The 21904-nt window shown below is 44.0% G+C and overlaps 1 long non-coding RNA gene and 1 pseudogene across 1 annotated transcript in view; both read right to left on the bottom strand.

The window, feature by feature from the left end:
* The window catches only part of LOC135972000 (uncharacterized), a 48677-nt gene that overhangs the window by 11858 nt on the left and 14915 nt on the right, over nucleotides 1–21904 (bottom strand). The gene's annotated exons all lie outside the window — the stretch shown is intronic.
* LOC102122697 (peptidyl-prolyl cis-trans isomerase A pseudogene) lies at nucleotides 19911–20678 on the bottom strand (annotated as a pseudogene).

The following is a 21904-nucleotide window of genomic DNA, read 5'->3' as shown; positions in this document are numbered from 1 at the left end:
GTTGTTATACTTATTTGCTCCATTCTGTACATGAGTAAACCAAGGCTTAAAGAGGTCAGGCAAATTGTTTAAGGTCCCAGAACTAGCAAGGGCAGAACCAATAATTCAACTCCATTTCCTTGGCTCTAAAGTGCATTCACTTAAACACTGCACAAGCTGAGTATCAAAAGGCCAGGAGATGGGGAGTTACTGCTTAATGAGTACAGAGTTTCTCTTTGGGGTGGTGAAGAAATTATGGGCCAGGCAAGGTGGCTCACACCTGTAATCCCAGAACTTTGGGAGGCCAAGGCCAGTGGATCACCTGAGGTCAGGAGTTCGAGACCAGCCTGGTCAACATGGTGAAACCCTGTCTCTACTGAAAATACAAAATTAGCCAGGCATGGTGGTATATGCCTATAAACCCAGCTTCTTGCGGGGCTGAGGCAGGAGAATTGCTTGAACCCAGGAGGCGGAGATTGCAGTGAGCCAAGATAACACCATTGCACTCCAGCCTGGGCAACAAGAGCGAAACTCAGTCTCAAAAAAAAAAAAAGAAAGAAATTCTGGAAGTAGTTGTGATGCTTACACAACACTGTGAAAGTACTTAATGCCACTGAATTGTCCACTTTAAAATGGCTAAAATAAATTAGCCAGGCATGGTGGTGCACGCCTATAGTCCCAGCTACTTGGGAGGCTGAGGTGGGAGGATCTCTTGAGCGGAGCTCAAGGCTGTAGTGAGCTGTGATTGCACCACTACCCTCTAGCCTGGGCGACAGAGCAAGACTGTCTCAAAAAAAAAAAAAAAAAAAATTGGCCAGGTGTGGTGGCTCATGCCTGTAATCCTAGCACTTTGGAAGGCCAGGGTGGGTGGATCACTTGAGGTCAGGAGTTGGAGACCCACCTGACCAACATGGCAAAACCTTGTCTCTACTAAAATTAAATAAATAAATAAATAATAAAAAAAAAATTAGGCCAGGCATGGTGGCTCACACCTGTAATCCTGGCACTTTGGGAGGCCAAGGCGGATGGATTGCTGGAGCTCAGGAGTTCGAGACCAGCCTGGGCAACATGGTGAAACCCTGTCTCTACTAAAATAGAAAAACTTAGCCGGGCGTGGTGATGCACACCTGTGGTCCCAGCTACTCAGGATGCTGAGGCAGGAGAATCACTTGAACCCAGAAGAGAGAGGTTGCAGTGAGCCGAGATCGTGCCACTGTATTCCAGCCTGGGTGACAAAGTGAGACTCTGTCTCAAAAAAAAAGAAGCCGGGTATGGTGGTGAGTGTCTGTAATCCCAGTTACTTGGGAGGCTGAGGCAGAAGGATCGCTTGAACCCAGAAGGCAGAGGTTACAGTGAGCTAAGATCATGCCACTGTACTCCAGCCTGGGCAACAGAGCAAGACTCTGTCTCAAAAAAGTAAAAATAAAAATAATGGTTAAAATGGTTAATTATATGTTAAGTATATTTTATCCCTTCCACACATAAAAAAATGCCAGAAGACAGGTTGAAAGTTCCCCTCAATCCCAAGAGGTTAAAGAGAGCTTTGGAAGTCAGGAACCAAACTAGGCATTAGTGATTGAGAAAAACAAAAGCTAGAATGGACTTTTGTCCCTCCCTTGCAAAAAAGATAGTTTGTAAAACATGGTCAATAATAAACTTGAGCTTATTCCTTGAAGAAAGCATTTTGCACCCTTGGAAGTCCACAGGCACAAAGACACCACTCTCACGGGCCTTTCCTAGGATTTCATAGAGAAAAAGTAAAGTATGAAAAAAAAAAAAAAGATCCAGGGTATCATTTAAAAAAAAAAAAAAAAGCCAGAGAACTACCAAAGGGGAAAAGCCTACCTTTTAAGTTTAAAAAAACTGAATCAATCCAGTAAGGGCTGTGTTTGTTGGACAATATTTCTTTCTTGTATAATTAAGACTTGGAATACAAAATGTGCTCACCAAATAATGAAGGAAGTGAAATAAATGTGTGAAAGAGCAGGGAAAATGGAATAGATGATGCCTCGATAAATCCCACGGGAGAGATTCATGATAAGCAGGTTATTTCCAGTCATAAAACAGTCTGTAAAACAAAGGTGCAGGATCAACACTGGTCCACTTTGTTAAGAAGGCTTGTGGAATAACCTAGGAAAGTCAGAAACCCCGTGCAGGGTGGGATGGGGGTTGCCTGGTGGAAGAGCACCTGAGCTTCTCGTTTTCCTCACTGAACAGCGGGAGAATCTTAAACAGCTCAGTGAGTGGGGCTGGGCCAGGGCCGGGGGAAGGGCGGTGGTATCCCGGATGTTCTGCTTGGGCTCCCCTCTCCAGAGAGTGAAAACTGGCTGAAGATGAAAATTAGTCTGGCAGGCCCAGACATGACGAACAATACTCCTACATCTCCATTCCACAAGGCATTTGGCTGGATCCCATAGAAGCTGGGAATGGCCATTTTTCCCCTGGGGTAGTGGCTCCAATCCAATGCATTGATTATTCGTAGTTGCTAGAAGCCTGGGAGCTGATAATAAATCTGACTGGCTGATAAGAAGATGGTTCACTAGGCCAGGCTCACGCCTGTAATCCCAGCACTTTGGGAGGCTGAGGCGGGCGGACCATGAGGTCAGGGGTTCGAGACCAGCCTGACCAACATGGTGAAATCCTGTCTCTACTAAAAATACAAAAAATTAGCCAGGTGTGGTGGTGAGTGCCTGTAATCCCAGCTACACAGGAGGCTGACCAGGAGAATCGCTTGAACACAGTAAACGGAGGTTGCAGTGAGCCAAGATCCCGCCATTGCACTCCAGCCTGGGTGACAGAGCAACACTCCATCTCAAAAAAAAAAAAAAAAAAAAGGCCGGGCGCGGTGGCTCAAGCCTGTAATCCCAGCACTTTGGGAGGCCGAGGCGGGCGGATCACAAGGTCAGGAGATCGAGACCACAGTGAAACCCCGTCTCTACTAAAAATACCAAAAATTAGCCGGGCGCGGTGGCGGGCGCCTGTAGTCCCAGCTACTCAGGAGGCTGAGGCAGGAGAATGGCGGGAACCCGGAAGGCGGAGCTTGCAGTGAGCCGAGATCGCGCCACTGCACTCCAGCCTGGGCAACAGCGTGAGACTCCGTCTCAAAAAAAAAAAAAAAAAAAAAAAAAAGATGGTTCACTGGATGTTTTGTAGACATGTGTCCATGTGGCATTAAACTCTGACCCACTGCCTCCCTACTGGCTTCTTTCTGGTGGTCCAGAGCCTATGTGAGGGTAAGGACTTGGAGAAAACTGTGTCTCCTCAAAAGATGAAAGTCTCGGAAAGGGAACTGTTTGTTCCTGGCAGTACTGCCCTTTTACCTGGGCCAGAGGTACCCTTTTCCTAGGCCCTATGCATTAAAAGTGCCCTCTCTGGCTCTCCACTGGCAGCCACCCTCCCTCAGAGTGATGTGCCTACTGCACGTCCAAGCCACTCTTCTAACATAACACTCCCAGAATTTCTTGTACAAATAGCTCTGAGCCCACTTCCAGGTCCTGTGATGTCCTCTTCTGTCTGTCTGTCTTTTGGGTCTGTCCTTCAGAGGACAGACCTCTGCATAAGTAGATGCTCCTAAAACTTAAGGGGTAGCCAAGTGGCAACTGTGGGGAAGGAGGTGCAACATATGGATGAAGCGTGGACATGTGGGCTGAGGTGTCTACCCACATGCACACAAAATCCTTCACGATGCAAATGAGACCAGGGTGTAAAGAGAAGGGAGTGGGCTGGGGGGCTAGGCAGGTACTCCCTGGTCTGCTGTGTCCCCATGCAGAACCCTGAACCCTGAGGAGTCCAAGAATTCTAAATTTGTAACTGACTTTCTAGGTTGTTATGAAGATATATGCATCAAGGTGGGAGGATATAACTTCATTAAGCAGCTTGCTGGTTTGGTGTAAAACTTTCAAAGATGTGGCCAAATGGTACGTGGGCCTTCCTTCATTCTCTTGTCCTAGGCCCTGCAGATGTGGGACGGGCTTGTTTCTAGGTTGCATCCCTTTCTTCCAGATGCCACTTCCCGATAGCAGGGTATTCAATATGTTTGTCTTTCTCCCTCTTAGACCTAAGAAGTAAACCACTCATCCCTGATTTGCAAAAACCTGCTGTTTATTCTTAAGGGTGAAACCATGAAAGCTAAACCATTAGTCTCCAAGTTAACCGAACAAGGCAAGAGAATCCACACTTTCTCCAAGGAGTAAACAACTCAGTCAAATCGTACAGGAGATAAAAGGTAACGAAAATTCCTGTTTTCCTTTGGGGTTGTCTCCGTTGATCTAGGAACAGGGGGAGGGAGGCCAGGCTTCTACCTACAGCTGGGAAGTAGCCCTGGCTTTTACTTTTAGCTCTAGGGGGAGATGCTTGTGGAAAGCACCTGTTGGTTGGGAGCTCAAAGCATTTTCCTTTTTCTCTCCCTAGAGAACCTGCTGAGTGTCCTGGAGGAAATGGGAGGTAAACTGTTCAGAGTAATAAGCCTGGTGAGGCTGTCTAAATGAGCACCAGCCCGGGTTACTTATGGTAGGGAGTTAGGATAAAATGTCTGGCACACCCTGGAGATTTGGAGGCAGGTTCAGTAGCAAACTGCTGCCCTGAATATGCAGAGAGGGTGCCAGATGAGTCTCCTTCTCATTCCTCATAGTCCTGAAGTTTCACAAAACACTTAGGGAAAGCATTCAGTGAGGTTATTGACATTTGTGATGGAGAGGGAGGGGGAGAAGCCACTGGTGAGTCTGGCCCAGCTGTCCTGAGGTTGGCTGGCACCCTCAGGATGGCAGTAAAGCTTAAGTCTAAAGAAGGTGGACTCCTGACTACTCTCAGCCTAGCATTGGGGAAGAGGCTCTGCTCCCGCAGAGGGCCAGACCTCTGAGAAGGGGGCAATTGTGCGACCCTAAGAGAGAGCACTGCCTTAAACGTTGTACCCTAAATGCCTGGCTTGCCCCACCCTAGGCCCAGCCCTGAGGCTGCCAGGTCCAGCAGGTGGTTCTAGGGTTACTAGGCAGCTAAGCCACATGTGGGTTGGTTTTTCCCGTCTTGAGAGAAGAAAAGTAAAGCCTTCACGGAGAAGCAGTCCTCTGACAACCAGTGGACTCCCACGCCTGGCTCCCTGGAAGATTTGGAGAGGGGCATCCATCCAGCCACAACCTTCCACTGACTCAAAGCCACTTCATTAAACTGATCTCATCCCTGCCCTCAGCTGCCCTCGAATGCTCTCTCGTCTTTTCTCCCCAGACCATGTGGTCCTGGACCCAGAAACTACCAATGCTTACCTCTAAGAAGCAGAAGGTAATCTGAGTGTAATGAACACAGGCATGAAGCTGTCTGTGCCTTCCAACCCACAGAGGTTCTCCTACTTCAGTGTGCTGGGGACTGTGGGATTCTCATCAGGTAGACACGACTGAGATGTGCAGGTGGCTTTTGGTGGCTGGTTGAGGCTCAGCGTGGTCAAAGAATGCATGAGTAGAAAAGAGTGGTTTAAACTAAAACCCAAGGAAGGCACCTCAGTTATTGGGCTCTCTGCCAAAGTCAATACCAGGCTCTCACCTACCCCTGCACTGACATCTTTCTTTTTTTTTTTTTTTTTTGAGACAAAGTCTCTCCCTGTCGCCCAGGCTGGAGTGCAGTGGCACAATCTTGGCTCAGTGCAAGCTCCACCTCCCGGGTTCACGCCATTCTCCTGCCTCAGCCTCCCAAAGTAGCTGGGACTACAGGCACCCACCACCACGCTTGGCTAATTTTCTGTATTTTAAGTAGAGATGGGGTTTCACCGTGTTAGCCAGGATGGTCTCGGTCTCCTGACCTCGTGATCTGCCCGCCTCGGCCTCCCAAAGTGCTGGGATTACAGGTGTGAGCCACCGCGCCCGGCCAACATCTTCTTAAAAGACAGACTCATGACTTTAGAAGAAGGCCAAGTGTCATTCTACAACGTGGAGAATTTAACCCCCAGCTCCATTTCTCAGCCATGAGTATTCAGAAAAATCTTTCCTTTTTTCTGGCTGCCCTCAAAAGGGGCCAGCGTTACCCTTTTCCCCTAATAGGAAGCCCCTTCTGAGCATATCTCCTAGCAAGAAACTTGGAGCGTGGGTCATAGGCACCCAGGAGTGCTTCTCAAACCATCTTTGCCGAGGCCATGGGAGCACAAGGCTTCTTATTGCTTATGGGATGATTTGGGTGGTTGGCAACGTAGTAGAAATAACATGAACAGGACATCCCTCGCCATGAGTCTTACTCTGTTTTAATGTGGTAGCCAAGCAAAAACTTTTCTCAACTCAATTTCTTCTACTTTCATCAAATGCCATTTAAAACCCCACTTCAAACTCTCTAGAAAAAACCAATTCCTCTGTCCTAAGCTCTCTCTTCCAAACAATTGTTAGGAGAGCAAACGAAGATAATTGTGTAGCCACAGAAAAAACTTAATAACAAAGGCATTATCGAGAATCATACTCAACACATGCATGTTATTTCTATAGCAAGATGTGATGTGAGGACAAAAACTATGTGAGGTTTCTTTTATTTTTTATTTTTGAGACGGAGTCTCACTCTGTCACCCAGGCTGGAGCGCAGTGGCTGGATCTCAGCTCACTGCAAGCTCCGCCTCCCGGGTTCACGCCATTCTCCTGCCTCAGTTTCCCGAGTAGCTGGGACTACAGGCGCCCGCCACCTCGCCCAGCTAAATTTTTTGTATTTTTTAGTAGAGACGGGGTTTCACCATGTTAGCCAGGATGGTCTCGATCTCCTGACCTTGTGATCCACCCGTCTCGGTCTCCCAAAGTGCTGGGATTACAGGCGTGAGCCACCGCGCCCGGCCGTGAGGTTTCTATATGCTTAAAATAGTGTCTTGTATATATTCCATAGAGACCCTACAACATGGGTGTACATCACCATAAAAGATTTTCCTTCTAGGTTTCAAAGTATGTGCTGACTATAACTGAGGGAGGCTTAATGATTGGCAAAATTCAGGGCTTCCTGCTCTGGCCCAGATGTTACTTTCATTCCCATTTGTGATAACAGGGTAGACATTTCAGAACTTTAGGACGAAGACTGACCAAAATAAGTTTACTGTCCCTTGATTTCCTATTAAATTCAGTCTCAAGCAATATCCACACTGCTCCTATCCTCTGTCTGAGAGTGGGATTATCCCATTATCTGAATGGTTCATGGTCCCAAAACTGGGCAGCTCACCAGAATTGGGGGTGAAGGACAAAGGGGGCACCTCACACCTGTGGTGGGGCCTCTGTCAATGAGGAAGGGAGATGATTTGCTTCCAGTTATTACTTTCCTCAGAGCAGAAATTGTGGGCCCACAGTGGCATCCCATTGCAACTTTCATACCACACTGGGACATGAGTACATGTATATTTCTATTCTAAAATGGAAAGCATGTATGATTTCTAAACAAAGAGCTACTTTAACAGGAATGTGTAGACAGTGTTCTCTTCCTATATTGCAACTATCAGCCCATCTTCTGGAGAGAGTGTTTGGACCTTGGAGTTTCCTGCTTAATCACAATAGATAAGCACCATAGCATGACGTTTAAAAAACACAGACTCTGGGCTGGGCATGATTGCTCGTGCCTGTAATCCCAGCACTTTGGGAGGCCGAGGCGAGCAGATCACCAAGGTTGGGAATTCAAGACCAGCCTGACCAATATGGAGAAACCCCATCTCTACTAAAAATACAAAATTAGCCAGGCATGGTGGCACATGCCTGTAGTCCCAGCTACTAGGGGGGCTGAGGCAGGAGAATCGCTTGAACCTGGGAGGTGGAGGTTACAGTGAGCCGAGATTGTACCATTGCACTCCAGCCTGGGTAACAAGAGCGAAACTCCATCTAAAAAATAAATAAACACGGACTCTGAAGCCCAACTGTCTGGGTTCAAATCCTGGCTCTGGTGCTTACTAGCCGGGAGGGTTTAGGCATGACACTCAACCCCTCTGTGCTTCAACTCCCCTATCTGTGCCTCAGCTATATGGGAATGAGGATGGTCCCCACACCAGAGGGCTAGTAGAAGGCTTACATGGGCTGGGTGCGGTGGCTCACTCCTATAATCTCAGCACTTTGGGAGGCCAAGGTGGGAGGATTATTTGAGCCCAGGAGTTCAAGACCAGCCAAGGCAATATGATGAAACGCCATCTCTACAAAAAATACAAAAATTAGCCAGGCATGGTGGCACATGCCTGTAGTTTCAGCTACTTGAAAGGCTGAGGCAGGAGAATTGCTTGAGCCTGGGAGGTCGAGACTATAGTGAGCCATGTTTGCACCATTGCACTCCAGCTTGAGCAACAAAGTGAGACCTTGTCTCACAAAAAAAAAAGGGGGGGGGGTGGGGGCCCAGGCACGGTGGCTCACGCCTGTAATCCCAGCACTACAGAGAGGCTGAGGCAGACGGATCACTGAGGTCAGGAGTTCGAGACCAGACTGGCCAACATGGTGAAACCCTGTCTCCACTAAAAATATAAAAAAATTAGCCGGGCGTGGTGATGGGCGCCTGTAATCCCAGCTACTGGGGAGGCTGAGGCAGGAGAATTGCTTGAACCCGGGAGATGGAGGTTGCAGTGAGCCGATACAGTGCCACTGTACTCCAGCCTGGGCAACAGAGTGAGACTCTGTCTCAAAAAAAAAAAAAAAAAAGAAAAGAAAAGAAAGAAAAGCTTACATGAATTACTATCTATAATATTAAGCACATAGTAAGCAACTATAAAAGCATTTGTAAAATAAATATATAATTACACGTCTGTTCATCTTACATGCCTCCCACAAGAAGGAAAAAGTCATTTCTTGGTGTTAGGAGGTCTCAGGCCCCACTGGGAAATTTCTGAGGGTTTCCTGTAACAGAAGCTCAAAGACTTACAATATTATCTTTTAGAACAAAATCACAAAACTGAGACCACACCTGGTCTAGACTCTTACCTTAGAAAAGACTACACACAAATCACCTTCACATCAGCCTAGTCCAATTTGAACTACCCCCTAGAATACTGCAAACAGTAATTATTTTAACCAAATGAGTTTAAATTACTTATTCATCAATGTGGGCTTTATGGATGAGTAAAACAGTTTCATGTTGAGTTGGAGATGAATGCAATTGTTTTCTAAAAATAACATATCGAGGTCAAATTCATACAATTATTTTTTAAATCTTAAACCACCCAATTGAGAGAATAGCCTGAAAGGATCTCAAGCTTTCACCTGCTTGCAAAGTTACTCCCAGGCCTAGCCAACGTGTGTCCTCCAGATGAGATTTTACCACCTCGCCTGGTAAATAAGAATGACCTTCCTTATACCATAAATGTATTAACTCATACTCCATGATGTGGTTATTATCATGTCATGAAACTGTAACAGGCAGATTTTTACAAGACCCTTCCTTCTTTGTGTGTAGGGACCTCATGTGAGTGAATCATCATAGAACGATTCTGACGTGGGTGGAACCAGAGACCTGAGTGGCAACGGCTTAAAGCAGGGGTCTCCAATCCCCAGGCCGTGGACTGGTAGGGGTCTGTGGCCTGTTAGGAATCGGCCCATACAGCAGCAGGCGAGCGTTACTACCTGAGCTCTACCTCCTGTCAGATCAGCTGCGGCATTAGATAGCATGCCCGACTAATTTTTGCATTTTTAATAGAGAAGGGGTTTCGCCATGTTGGCCAGGCTGGTCTCAAACTCCTGACCTTGTGATCTGCCCTCCTTGGCCTCCCAAAGTGCTGGGATTACAGGTGTGAGCCACCACACCTGGCGGGAATCGGATGGTTTTAAAGTGTGGGGCACTTCCCCGCTTGCTGTCTCGCTCCCTTCTGCTGCCCTCTAAGACATGCTTTGCTTACCCTTCACCATCTGCCATTATTGTAAGTTTCTCAAGGCCTTCCAATAGTGCTTCCTGTTAAGTGTGTGGAACTCTGAGTCAATTAAACCTCTTTTCTTCATAAATTACCCAGGTTCAGGTAGTTCTTTAGAGCAGTGTGAAAATGGACTAATACACTCCTGCACCCTCACCCCTACCCTCACTGTCCATGGAAAAATTGTCTTCCAATAAACCAGTCCCTAGTGCCAAAAAGGTTGGGGACCACTGGCTTAAAGATATCTATCTGTATGGACACATACAGCTCACAGCTCAGCTGTGGACTAGATATACTCTTATACTAACTGTACTAGATGAGAATGAAAGGCTTCTAGAAGTTCCAGAAGGTTGAGTTTTAGTGGAGCTGGACTTTGATGTTACATGGAATGAGATGTATCTGTTGGGCCAGGTTCCCTGGACTAGGAAGCAGTATTACACCCAGTGGCCACATCGCTGAGAGGCACGAACAGGAGCTGGGATCATAAGAAGCCCAGATGCCTGCAAAGCTGGGCCTTGAAGAGTTGACATGAATGCATTTCTTTTTTTTTTTTTTTTTTTTTTTTGGGACGGAGTCTCACTCTGTTGCCCAGGCTGGAGTGCAGTGGCGCAATCTCGCCTCACCACAACCTCCACCTCCTGGGTTCAAGCAATTCTCCTGCCTCAGGACTACAGGCACACACCACCATGCCGGGTTAATTTTTTGTATTTTTAGTAGAGACAGGGTTTCACTATGTTAGCCAGGCTGGTCTCAAACTCCTGACCTCGTGATCCGCCTGCCTCAGCCTTCCAAAGTGCTGGGATTACAGGCATGAGCCACCGCACTCGGCAAAATAAATGCATTTCAAGAGCAGGGAATCTGAGGGCCATGTACAGATCTTAGATATTTTCACAGAATTTCTTAGGATAAGAAACCTAAATATGTTTATGTTGCTATATTCTGAGGTGTTATTTTCTTTAGATATTCCCTTCATTTTGTATAAAATGTCTTTTGTTTATATCAACTTTTTTTGCCTTTATTAAGGGAGTTTGGCCTATGGTTTGTGTGTGTGTGTGTGTGTGTGTGTGTGTGTTTTGTTTTGTTTTGTTTTGTTTTTTGAGACACAATTTTGCTCTTGTCACCCAGGTTGGAGTGCAATGGCGTAATCTGGGCTCACCGCAACCTCCGCCTCCCGGGTTCAAGCAGTTCTCCTGTCTCAGCTTCCCAAGTATCTGAGATTAAAGGCATCTGCCACCATGCCTGGCTAATGTTTGTATTTTTAGTAGGCCCGGCCAGCCTATGCTTTCTTTGGAGTGAATAGGGCCACATTTTATCCCTAGAGCCCTGAGCAGTAGAGAAAGGAGGAGTGAAAAATGAGAGAAGCTAAAGGACAGGCCGGGCGCGGTGGCTCATACCTGTAAATCCCAGCACCTTGGGAGGCTGAGGCAGGCAGATCACCTGAGATCAGGAGTTCAAGACCAGCCTGGCCAACACAGTGAAACCTTGTCTCTACAAAAATACAAAAATTAGCCGGGCATGATGGTGGGTGCCTGTAATCCCAGCTACTCAGGAGGCTGAGGCGGGAGAATCTCTTGAACCCAGGAGGCGGAGGTTGCAGTGAGCTGAGATGCGCCACTGCACTCCAGTCTGGATGACAGAGTGAGACTCAGTCTCAAAAAAAAAGAAGTTAAGGGACAGACAAAAACCCAGGGAGAAACAGCCTGTCCTGCCAGCTGAGCATCTTGCTGTAGCCTCCCACATAGCTGAAAATTCAGAACCAAGAGCCCACTCCCCAATTCTGTGAAGACAGCCTTCTCCCTGCCTCCTGGGACCATCCCTTCTTCAAAAGTCATCTCACAGCCAAGACCTCTCCAGTTGTGCCCCCTTTGCTGTCAGTCTTCCCAGGTCCTCCAGTATCCATCTTCTCATTTTCTCAAATGCAAAGTCTTCTTTATAGCTGCAGCTTGCCCTGATATTTGTGTTTCCTCCATGTTGTTTTTACAAGTATTCTATAATATATATAGATAATTTTTACCTTGTCTGATTAGAGTTGAAGTTCTTTGAAGGTGAATAGCTTCTATCTCCTTTGTAAGTCTCTGCCATTTCATTTATGTTAAGCAGTTTTTCTAAAGCAAAATCTCTTTATTATTTTTTAAATGTATCACTGTAAAAACAACAACAACAACAACAAAAACTCCACACAGTACAGAAAAGAAGAAAATTTAAAAATCCCATCCCAAAGAGATAACATCCATTAATAGTTTGGAATACATCTTCACCACACCTTGGTCTGCTGCATGTACAAAGATTGACAAAAATGGGATCTTCATATTCTGGGTCACAACTTTCTCCTTTTATCATAATGTTGCTACACAGACTGACTTCATTCCTCTAAATTGCAATATAATATTCCAAGACACAGATGTTTCATAATATTATTGGTCTATTTAATAGATACAGAGGCTGTTCCAGATGGACTTTCAGGTTGTAAGAAAGCAGTCAAGGATAACTTCTTTGTTTCAAGCTTGGGTTCCTTGATAGATACATGGTGGTAATGCCAATTAAGATGTGGAATATGCTAGGTGTGGTGGCTCACAGCTGTAATCCCAGCACTTTGGGAGACTGAGGCGGGCAGATCCCTTGAGGCCAGGAGTTCGAGATCAGCCTGGCCAATATGGCAAAACCCTGTCTCTACTAAAAATACAAAAATTAGCCAGGCCTGGTGGTGGGGGCCTGTCATCCCAGTTATTCAGGAGGCTGAGGCAGGAGAATTGCTTGAATGCAGCAGGTGGAGGTTGCAGTGAGCCGAGATCACACCACTGCACTCCACCCTGGGTGACAGAGCTAGACTCTGTCTAAGAAAGAAAGAGAGGAAGTGAGGAAGGAGGGAGGGAGGGAAGAAGAAAGGAGCAGAATACCAGAGAAGTAGCAGGTCTTGGGTGTATAAATAGTTGTTTATTTTCTCTGATTATTTTCTCCTTACAATAATACAACCATCAAAATCAGAAACTAACATCAATAACTTACTGCTATCTAATGTTCATGAGCCACTTGAGTTTCACTAATTGTTCCAGTAACGTCCTTTATAGAAAAGTATTCAATCCAGGATCATGCATAGCATTTAATTGTCATGTTTTTTCAACTTGCTTTAATTTGGAAGAGCTCCCCACTTGTTCATGGACTTTCATGGCTTTGAATTTAAAAAAAATTTTTTTTTTTTTTTTTTTTTTTTGAGACAGAGCCTCGCTTTGTCACCCAGGCTGGAATGCAGTGGTGCGATCTCCGCTCACTGCAAGCTCCGTCTCCCAGGTTCACACCATTCTCCTGCCTCAGCCTCCTGAGTAGCTGGGACTACAGGTGCTCGCCACCACGCCTGGCTAATTTTTTTGTATTTTTAGTAGAGACAGGGTTTCACTGTGTTAGCCAGGATGGTCTTAATCTCCTGACCTCGTGATCCACCCGCCTCACACCTGGGATTATAGGCGTAAGCCACCATGCCCGGCCAAAAAAAAAAAAAACAGTTTTAACAAAAAAAGAAGAAGGAGACTAAGGACAACTAAATGCAATGTGGAATCTTGGGTCAGAAAAGAATGTTAGTGAGAAAATGACGAAACTGGAATAAGGCATAATACTAATAATATTACTACTAATATTATTAGTTAATAATGTTACGGCAATGTTAATTTTATGATTTTGATCATTCTGCTATGATTATGTAAGATGTTAATATTAAGGGAATCTAGGTGAAAGGTTTCCTATAGGAAACCTTCCTATAGGAAGACTTGATAGGATTTTTGTAACCTTTCTGTAAGTACAACATTATTTCAAAGTATGTATGTGTATATATATATATATATATATATATTTTTTTTAAGTATTGCATTTTGGGCACATATTCCCAGGATCTCCTTAGGGCTGTGTCATGGGCTAAAAAATAAAATTAAAAATATTAAAAGTATTGCATTTTATTTAGAAAAAATTCAAATAAGATAGACATATTCAAACTAAAAAATGAAGAATAAATAAGGAAGAAATTGTACTAACTTTATACAAACTCTCCCAGAAAACAGAAGAGGAGACATTTCTCCCATTGTTATTCTGATACCAAAATCAGAAAAGACACTACAAAAGGAAAACAAAAACAAAAACCATGGACCAATATTCTTATGAATCTAAACAGGATAATTCTTAAAATATTAGCAAATCAAGGGCTGGGTATGGTGGCTCACTCCTGTAATCCCAGCACTTTGGGAAGCTGAGGTGGGTGGATTCACCTGAGGTCAGGAGTTTGAGTCCAGCCTGGTAAACATGGTGAAACCCTGTCTCTACAAAAATACAAAAATTAGCAGGGTTACAAATCCTAGTTACTCAAGAGGCTGAGGCAGGAGAATCACTTGAACCTGGGAGGTGGAGGTTGCAGTGAACTGAGATTGCACCATGGCACTCCAGCCTGGGCAACAGAGCAAGATTCTGTCTCAAAAAAATAAAAGAAAAAAAAAGAAAAAAGCAAATCAAATCTAGTAATAAATAAAAAGTATAATACATCATGACCAAGTAGGGTTTATCCCAGGAATGCAAAGTTGGTTTCCTGGTTTTGAATGTTGGTTCAACATATATTTTTTTTTTTTAATAATTTTTTTTTTTTTTTTTTTTTGAGACGGAGTCTCGCTCTGTCGCCCAGGCTGGAGTGCAGTGGCGCGATCTCGGCTCACTGCAAGCTCCGCCTCCCGGGTTCACGCCATTCTCCTGCCTCAGCCTCCCGAGTAGCTGGGACTACAGGCGCCCACAACCGCGCCCGGCTAATTTTTTGTATTTTTAGTAGAGACGGGGTTTCACCGTGGTCTCGATCTCCTGACCTTGTGATCCGCCCGCCTCGGCCTCCCAAAGTGCTGGGATTACAGGCTTGAGCCACCACGCCCGGCCTGGTTCAACATATTAAAAACTCAATATAATTAACCATATTAACAAACTAATAAAGGTATGGCCATAAAAGCATTTGCCAAAATCTAGCATGTTTTCATGATAAAAACCACTCATGTAACTGGAGATGGAAGGGAACTTTCTCAAACTGTAAAGAACAACATGCTGGCTGGGTGCAGTGGCTCATGCCTGTAATCCCAGCACTTTGGGAGAAAATATTTGCAAACACACATCTGTGAAAAAGAATTTATATCCAGAATACATTAGGAATTTACAATTCAATAATAGATAACCCAGAATTTTTTTTTTTTGAGATGGAGTCTCGCTCTGTCACCCAGGCTGGAGTGCAGCGGCACGATCTCGGCTCACTGCAAGCTTCACCTCCCGGGTTCACCCCATTCTCCTGCCTCAGCCTCCTGAGTAGCTGAAGATAACCCAGATTTTTAAATGCATAAAAGATTTGAATATATCACCAAAAATCATATACAGATGACTAATAAACACAGGAAAAGATGTTCAACATCATTAGTCACGAGGTCAGGAGTTCAAGACCAGCCTGGCCAATATGGTGAAACCCCATCTCTACTAAAAATACAAAAAGTAGCCGGGTATGGTGGCGGGTGCCTATAATCCCAGCTACTCGGGAGGCTGAGGCAAAGAGTTGCTTGGACTCGGGAGGCAGAGGTTGCAGTGAGCTAATATTGCGCCACTGCACTCCAGCCTGGGTGACAGAGTGAGACTCCATCTCAAAAAAAGAACAACATACTTATTGAAAAAGTAAATATTTTCCCTGAAATTGGGAACACAGCAAGATATCTGTTCTCACCCCTTCTATACAACACTGAACTGGTGTCCCTGCCAGTACAATAAGGCAAGAGAAAGAAATAAAATACATACTATTTGGAAATAAAGAAATAAAAATGTTATCATCAACATAGAAAATCCTAAAGGATATACAAAACCATGAACTAAAAAGTGAATTTAGTAAAGTCACAGAATACAAAAATTATATTTCAAGATACTAATAATAAACATTTAGAAACCAAAAAATTTTTAATTATATTTACTTTAGAACAAATAACATAAAATTCTTGGGGATAAATCTGACAAACATGCAAGATCTTATACTGGAAACTGAAAAATATTGCTGAAAAAATCAAAACCTAAATAAATGGAGAGGTATACCATGTTCATGAATCAGAAGACTCAATATTCTTAAAATGTCAAGATTCAAATTAACGTAAAGATCCAAAGTAATCACAATAAAAATCCCACAGCCTAGTATTTTTATTTTAGAAATTGACAAGCTGATCCCAAACTTTGTATGGAAATGAAAAGAACGTGGGATAGTCAAAACTATTTTGAAAAAGAACAAAGCTGGAGGACTCACATTACCACATTTCATATCTCTTACAAATTTATAATAATTGAAACTGCAGTTTTAATATATGGTAGACAGATTGATGGAACAGAATAGAAAGTTCAAAAATAGGCCAGGCACGGTGGCTCACACCTGTAATCCCAGCACTTTGGCAGGCTGAGGTGGGTGGATCACCTAAGATCAAGAGTTCAAGACCAGCCTGGCCAACATGGGGAAACACTGTCTCTACTAAAAACACACACAAAAATAAGCTGGGCATGGTGGCAGGTGCCTGTAATCCCAGCTACTTGAGAGGCTGAGGCAGGAGAATTGCTTGAACCTGGGAGGGGGAGGTTGCAGTGAGCCAAGATCATGCCACTGCACTCCAGCCTGGGCAATAAGAGCAAAACTCCATCTCAAAAAAACAAAAAAACTTCAAAAATAGACCCACACATATAAGTCAATTGGTTTAGACAAAGATGCCAAGGTAAATAGTTCCAAAGGAGAAAGGATCGTCTTTTCAACAAATGGTAATGCTGGAACCATTGGACATAATTGTGCAAAGAAATGAAATTTGACTCTGACCTTGTATCATATAAAAAATTAACTCAATAGGCAAATCTATAGAGACAGAAAGTAGATTAATGATTCTTATAGCTGAGGAGATGGGAGAAGAAATGAAAAGTCACTACTAATGGGCATAGGATTTCTTTGTGGGTTAACACAAATGTTTAAAATTAGATCATGATGATGACTGCACAACTCTGTAAATATACTAAAAACCATTGAATTCTACACTAGAATAGATTCAATGTGTGATATATGAATTATATTTCAATAAAACTGTTAAAAATTTAACTCTAAATGAATCATAAACCTAAATATAAGAGCTAAAACTGTAAAGGACTAAAAGAAAACATAAGAAAAATCTGCATCACCTTCGATTAGGCAAAGATTTCTTAAATAGAACAAAAAAAGGACAAACCACTCAAGAAAACAAATACATTTTATCAAAACTTAAAACTTTTGCTGTTCAAAAGATGCTGTTCATGGGCCAGGCGTGGTGGCTCACGCCTGTAATCCCAGCACTTTGGGAGGCCAAGGAGGGCGGATCACTTGAGGTCAGGTGTTCAAGATGAGCCTGGTTAACATGGTGAAATCCTGTCTCTACTAAAAATACAAAAATTTGCTGGGTGTGGTGGCACACACTTGTAATTCCAGCTACTCTGGAGGCTGAGGCTAGAGAATCACTTGAATCTGGGAGGCAGAGGTTGCAGTGAGCTGAGATCACACCACTGTACTCCAGCTTGGGCGACAGAGCGAGACTGTCTCAAAAAAAAGAAAAAAAAGACACTGTTCAGAGAATAAAAATTCAGGTCTTAGCTGCTTTCAAAAAAGAAAAAAAGTAAAAAGACAAGTCACAAACTGGGGGAAAATATTTGCAAAAACACATCTGTGATAAAGAATTTATATCCAGAATATACTAAGAATTTACAATTCAATAATAGATAACCCAGATTTTTTTTTTTTTTTTTTTTTGAGACGGAGTCTTGTTCTGTCACCCAGGCTGGAGTGCAGTGGCGCGATCTCGGCTCACTGCAAGCTTCACCTCCCGGGTTCACCCCATTCTCCTGCCTCGGCCTCCTGAGTAGCTGAAGATAACCCAGATTTTTAAATGCATAAAAGATTTGAAGATATCACCAAAAATCATATACAGATGACCAATAAACACAGGAAAAGATGTTCAACATCATTAGTCATTAGGGAAATGAAAATTAAAACCATAATGAGATACCTACACACCTATTAGAATGATTCAAATTCAAAAAAATGCCAATGCCTGAAGCTGGTGAAAATGTGGAGCAACTGGAATACTCATGATGGGAATGCAAAATGCCACTTTGGAAAAGTTTGGCAGCTTCTTATAAAGATCTCATTTCTAGGTATTTACTCAAGAGAAAACATATCTACCCAAAACCTTGCGCACAAATGTTTGTAATTGTAAACACACATTTTGTTTTATTTGTAATTTGTAATTGACAAAAGCAGAAAACAAGCCATATTGGTGAATGGATAAACTACAATACATTGGAATGCCATTCAGTAATAAAAAGAAACAGGCTGGGCACGGTGGCTCATGCCTGTAATCCCAGCACTTTGGGAGGCTGAGGTGGGTGGATCCCAAGGTCAGGAGATCAAGACCATGCTGACTAACATGGTGAAACCCCATCTCTACTAAAAACACAAAAATTAGCTGGGTGTAGTGGCACATGCCTGTAGTCCCAGCTACTCGGGAGGCTGAGGCAGGTGAATCACTTGAGCCCAGGAGGCGGAGGTTGCAGTGAGCCGAGATTGCGCCACTGCACTCCAGCCTGGTGACAGAGTGAGACTCCATCTCAATCAATCAATCAATCAATCAATCAATAAAAGAAACAAATCTCCACAAGCATCCTGATGGGTGAATCTATCTGGCATTTTGCTAAGTGAAAGAAGCCAGGCACAAAAATGGCCATGCTTACAGTATGATTCCATTTATATGACATTCTAAAAGAGACTAAACAATAGGGACAGAAATCAGATCAGTAGTCACCTGGGGTAGGGAGTGGAGACAGGGAATGGACTGCAAAAAGGGCAGGAGAGAAATTTGAGTGTGGTGGAAGTGTTCTTTTTTGTTTTTTGTTTGTTTGTTTTTTAAAGACAGAGTTTCGCTCTTGTTGCCCAGGCCGGAGGTAATGGCATGATCTCGGCTCACTGCAACCTCCGCTTCCTGGGTTCAAGTGATTGTCCTGCCTCAGCCTCCTGAGTAGCTGGGATTACAGGTGTCCGCCACCATGCCCAGCTCATTTTTTGTACTTTTAGTAGAGACAGGTTTTCACCATATTGGCCGGGCTCGTCTTGAACTCCTGATTTCAAGTGATCTGTCTGCCTCAGCCTCCCAAAGTGCTGGGATTACAGGCATGATCCACCACGCCTGACCTGGAAGTGTTCTATATCTTGATTGAGGTGGTGGTTACATGACTGTACATTTCTCAAAACTCATCTAACCCTAGACTTTTTTTTTTTTTTTTTTTTTTTTTTTTTAGACACGGTCTTACTCTGTTGTATAGGCTGGAGTGTGGTAGCACAGTCATAGCTCACTGCAGCCTCAATCTCCTGGGCTCAAGTGATCCTCCCACCTCAGCCTCCCAAGTAGCTGAGGCTACAGGCACATGCCACCACACATGGTTAACTTTAAAAAATTTTTTTAGAGACAGGGTCTTAGTACGTTGTCCAAGCTGGACTTAAACTCCAGGGCTCAAGGGATTCTCTTGCCTTGGCCTCCTAAAGTGCTGAGATTACAGGCATGAGCCACTGTGCCCAGCACCATAGACTTTTTTTTTTTTTTGAGATGGAGTCTCACTCTATCACCCAGACTGGAGTGCAATGGCATGATCTTGGCTCACTGCAACCTCCACCTCCCGGGTTCAAGCAATTCTCCTGCCTCAGCCTCCTGAGTAGCTGAGATTACAGGTGCGTGCCACCACATCTGACTAATTTTTGTATTTTTAGTAGAGATGGGGTTTCACCATGTTGGTCAGGCTGGTCTTGAACTCCTGACCTCATGATCCGCCCACCTCGGCCTCCTAAAGTGCTGAGATTACAGGTGTGAGCCATTGCACTGGGCCCACCATAGACTTTTAATAGGGTGATTGTACTGTATGTAACTGTTACTTAAATGAAGTTAACTTAAAAAAAAATAATATAATAAGTACCAAAAAAGATTTTAGGGGTAGGGGAAAGTAATGCATTATATTTAGAAAAAACTCAAAGCATATAAAAGCATACAAAATTTAAAAAATCTCCTCTTTGCCATTTTCTTTTTTTTGTTGTTGTTGTTACTTAGTTTTTATTTCATAATCATAAACTTAACTCTGCAATCCAGCTATGCATGGGAGAGAACAAGGAAAACATGGAACCCAAAGGGAACTACAGCAAGAGCACAAAGATTCTAGGATACTGCGAGCAAATGGGGTGGAGGGGTGCTCTCCTGAGCTACAGAAGGAATGGTCTGGTGGTTAAGATAAAACACAAGTCAAACTTATTCGAGTTGTCCACAGTCAGCAATGGTGATCTTCTTGCTGGTCTTGTCATTCCTGGACCCAAAGCGCTCCATGGCCTCCACAATATTCATGCCTTCTTTCACTTTGCCAAAGACCACATGATTGCCATCCAACCACTCAGTCTTGGCAGTGCAGATGAAAAACTGGGAACCATTTGTGTTGGGTCCAGCATTTGCCATGGACAAGATGCCAGGACCTGTATGCTTTAGGATGAAGTTCTCATCTTCAAATTTCTCCCCATAGATGGACTTGTCACCAGTGCCATTATGGCGTGTGAAGTCACCACCCTGACACATAAACCCTGGAATAATTCTGTGAAAGCAGGAACCCTTATAACCAAATCCTTTCTCTCCAGTGCTCAGAGCATGAAAATTTTCTGCTGTCTTTGGAACCTTGTCTGCAAACAGCTCGAAGGAGACGCGGCCCAAGGGCTCGCCGTCGACGGCAATGTCGAAGAACACGGTAGGGTTGACCATGGCTAGTAGTACAGGACTTTCCTCGGCGGCAGCGTCTGCAAAGCCCTCTTTGCCATTTTCAATCCTAGTTCTGTTAACAGTTTGTAACTATTATTCCAGATTATTTTTATATAATCATTTATATTTGTGAAAATATGTAAATATGATACCACAGTACATACTGTTTTGTAACCTGCCTCATTCATATTACTTTTCATTCCGGACATCTTTTCCTCTTTTATCAGTAGATTAAAATCTCTCTCATCTCCCACATCAGCACATCTCACTGTCAAGGATGGAATAGGCTTTCCATTATGTTGACCATTTCTGCTTGCCACAGGTCAGCTGGCCGGAGAGGGTCGGCCTGACCGACTAGAACTAGAACAGACATCTTCCAGCGGCTGTCAACGTCCAAAGGACACTGTGTTCCTTGGACCTCTTACCAAACCAGCCAGGTCAGTTTCTCCTCCTGTTTCAAAGCATATTTCCTCTCATCCTCTTGAATTGCCACAGCATTTGACCTGTCATTTCACTACAGGATCTGGGGAGAAAGGGAGGACTGTGTCCTAGAAGAAAATATTTCTATAAATACCGAGCAACTGTTCACACATTATAATTCCTGTTATTTTAATCAATATACTTCGAGCTTAAGCAGTTCTACTGATGCTTGAGAGATCTTTTCAAGGTCACACAAGGGACTGGCAGTGTGAGAAGGGAGAGGGTAAGATGTATTCAGCCAAGACAGCCTGTGCCAGGGGCTGCTATCTCTACCAAGCCCAAAGTGGAATGACAGGAGCATGAAGTTCAACATTGGCAGTTGGAAGTGACAACTAGATTGTGGAAACTTACATGACAGTGTGGGTGGCGTTTGCCCACTCACCCCTAGAAAGAGCACCTCAGTGCTCTAGACACCCAGGTTCTCCTTCACAGACCGCCGCCCTTCTCTCCCCAACATCCCAGAACACCGGTCTTGGTGAAGTACATGGCAGCTTCAGACTGTGCTGATCACATAACGCTCTCAATCCACAAAAGGAATTCACCAGCTGGAGTTCTCCAGATCACTGTAATACAAACTGGAGTTGGTGAGGAGCTGACAGAACTGGAGAGGTCACAGCCACTATGCTGTGGTTGATCGAAAGGTGTGGTTTGGGGTTTCTCAGGGCTTTTCACATTATTTTTCTTTTTTTTTTGTCATTAGTTATCATTAGTATGTTACCAAAGAGAGACGTGGAAATTATACATGATGAAATATTTTGGAACTTCAGTGGGATGGGTAGGTTCATGTTGATGC

The sequence above is a fragment of the Macaca fascicularis genome, chromosome 7 (assembly GCF_037993035.2).
Source record: "Macaca fascicularis isolate 582-1 chromosome 7, T2T-MFA8v1.1".
NCBI classification, from domain to species: domain Eukaryota; kingdom Metazoa; phylum Chordata; class Mammalia; order Primates; family Cercopithecidae; genus Macaca; species Macaca fascicularis.
The sequence above is the reverse complement of the archived record's forward strand: the minus strand, read 5'-3'. Positions and strand labels throughout refer to the sequence as shown.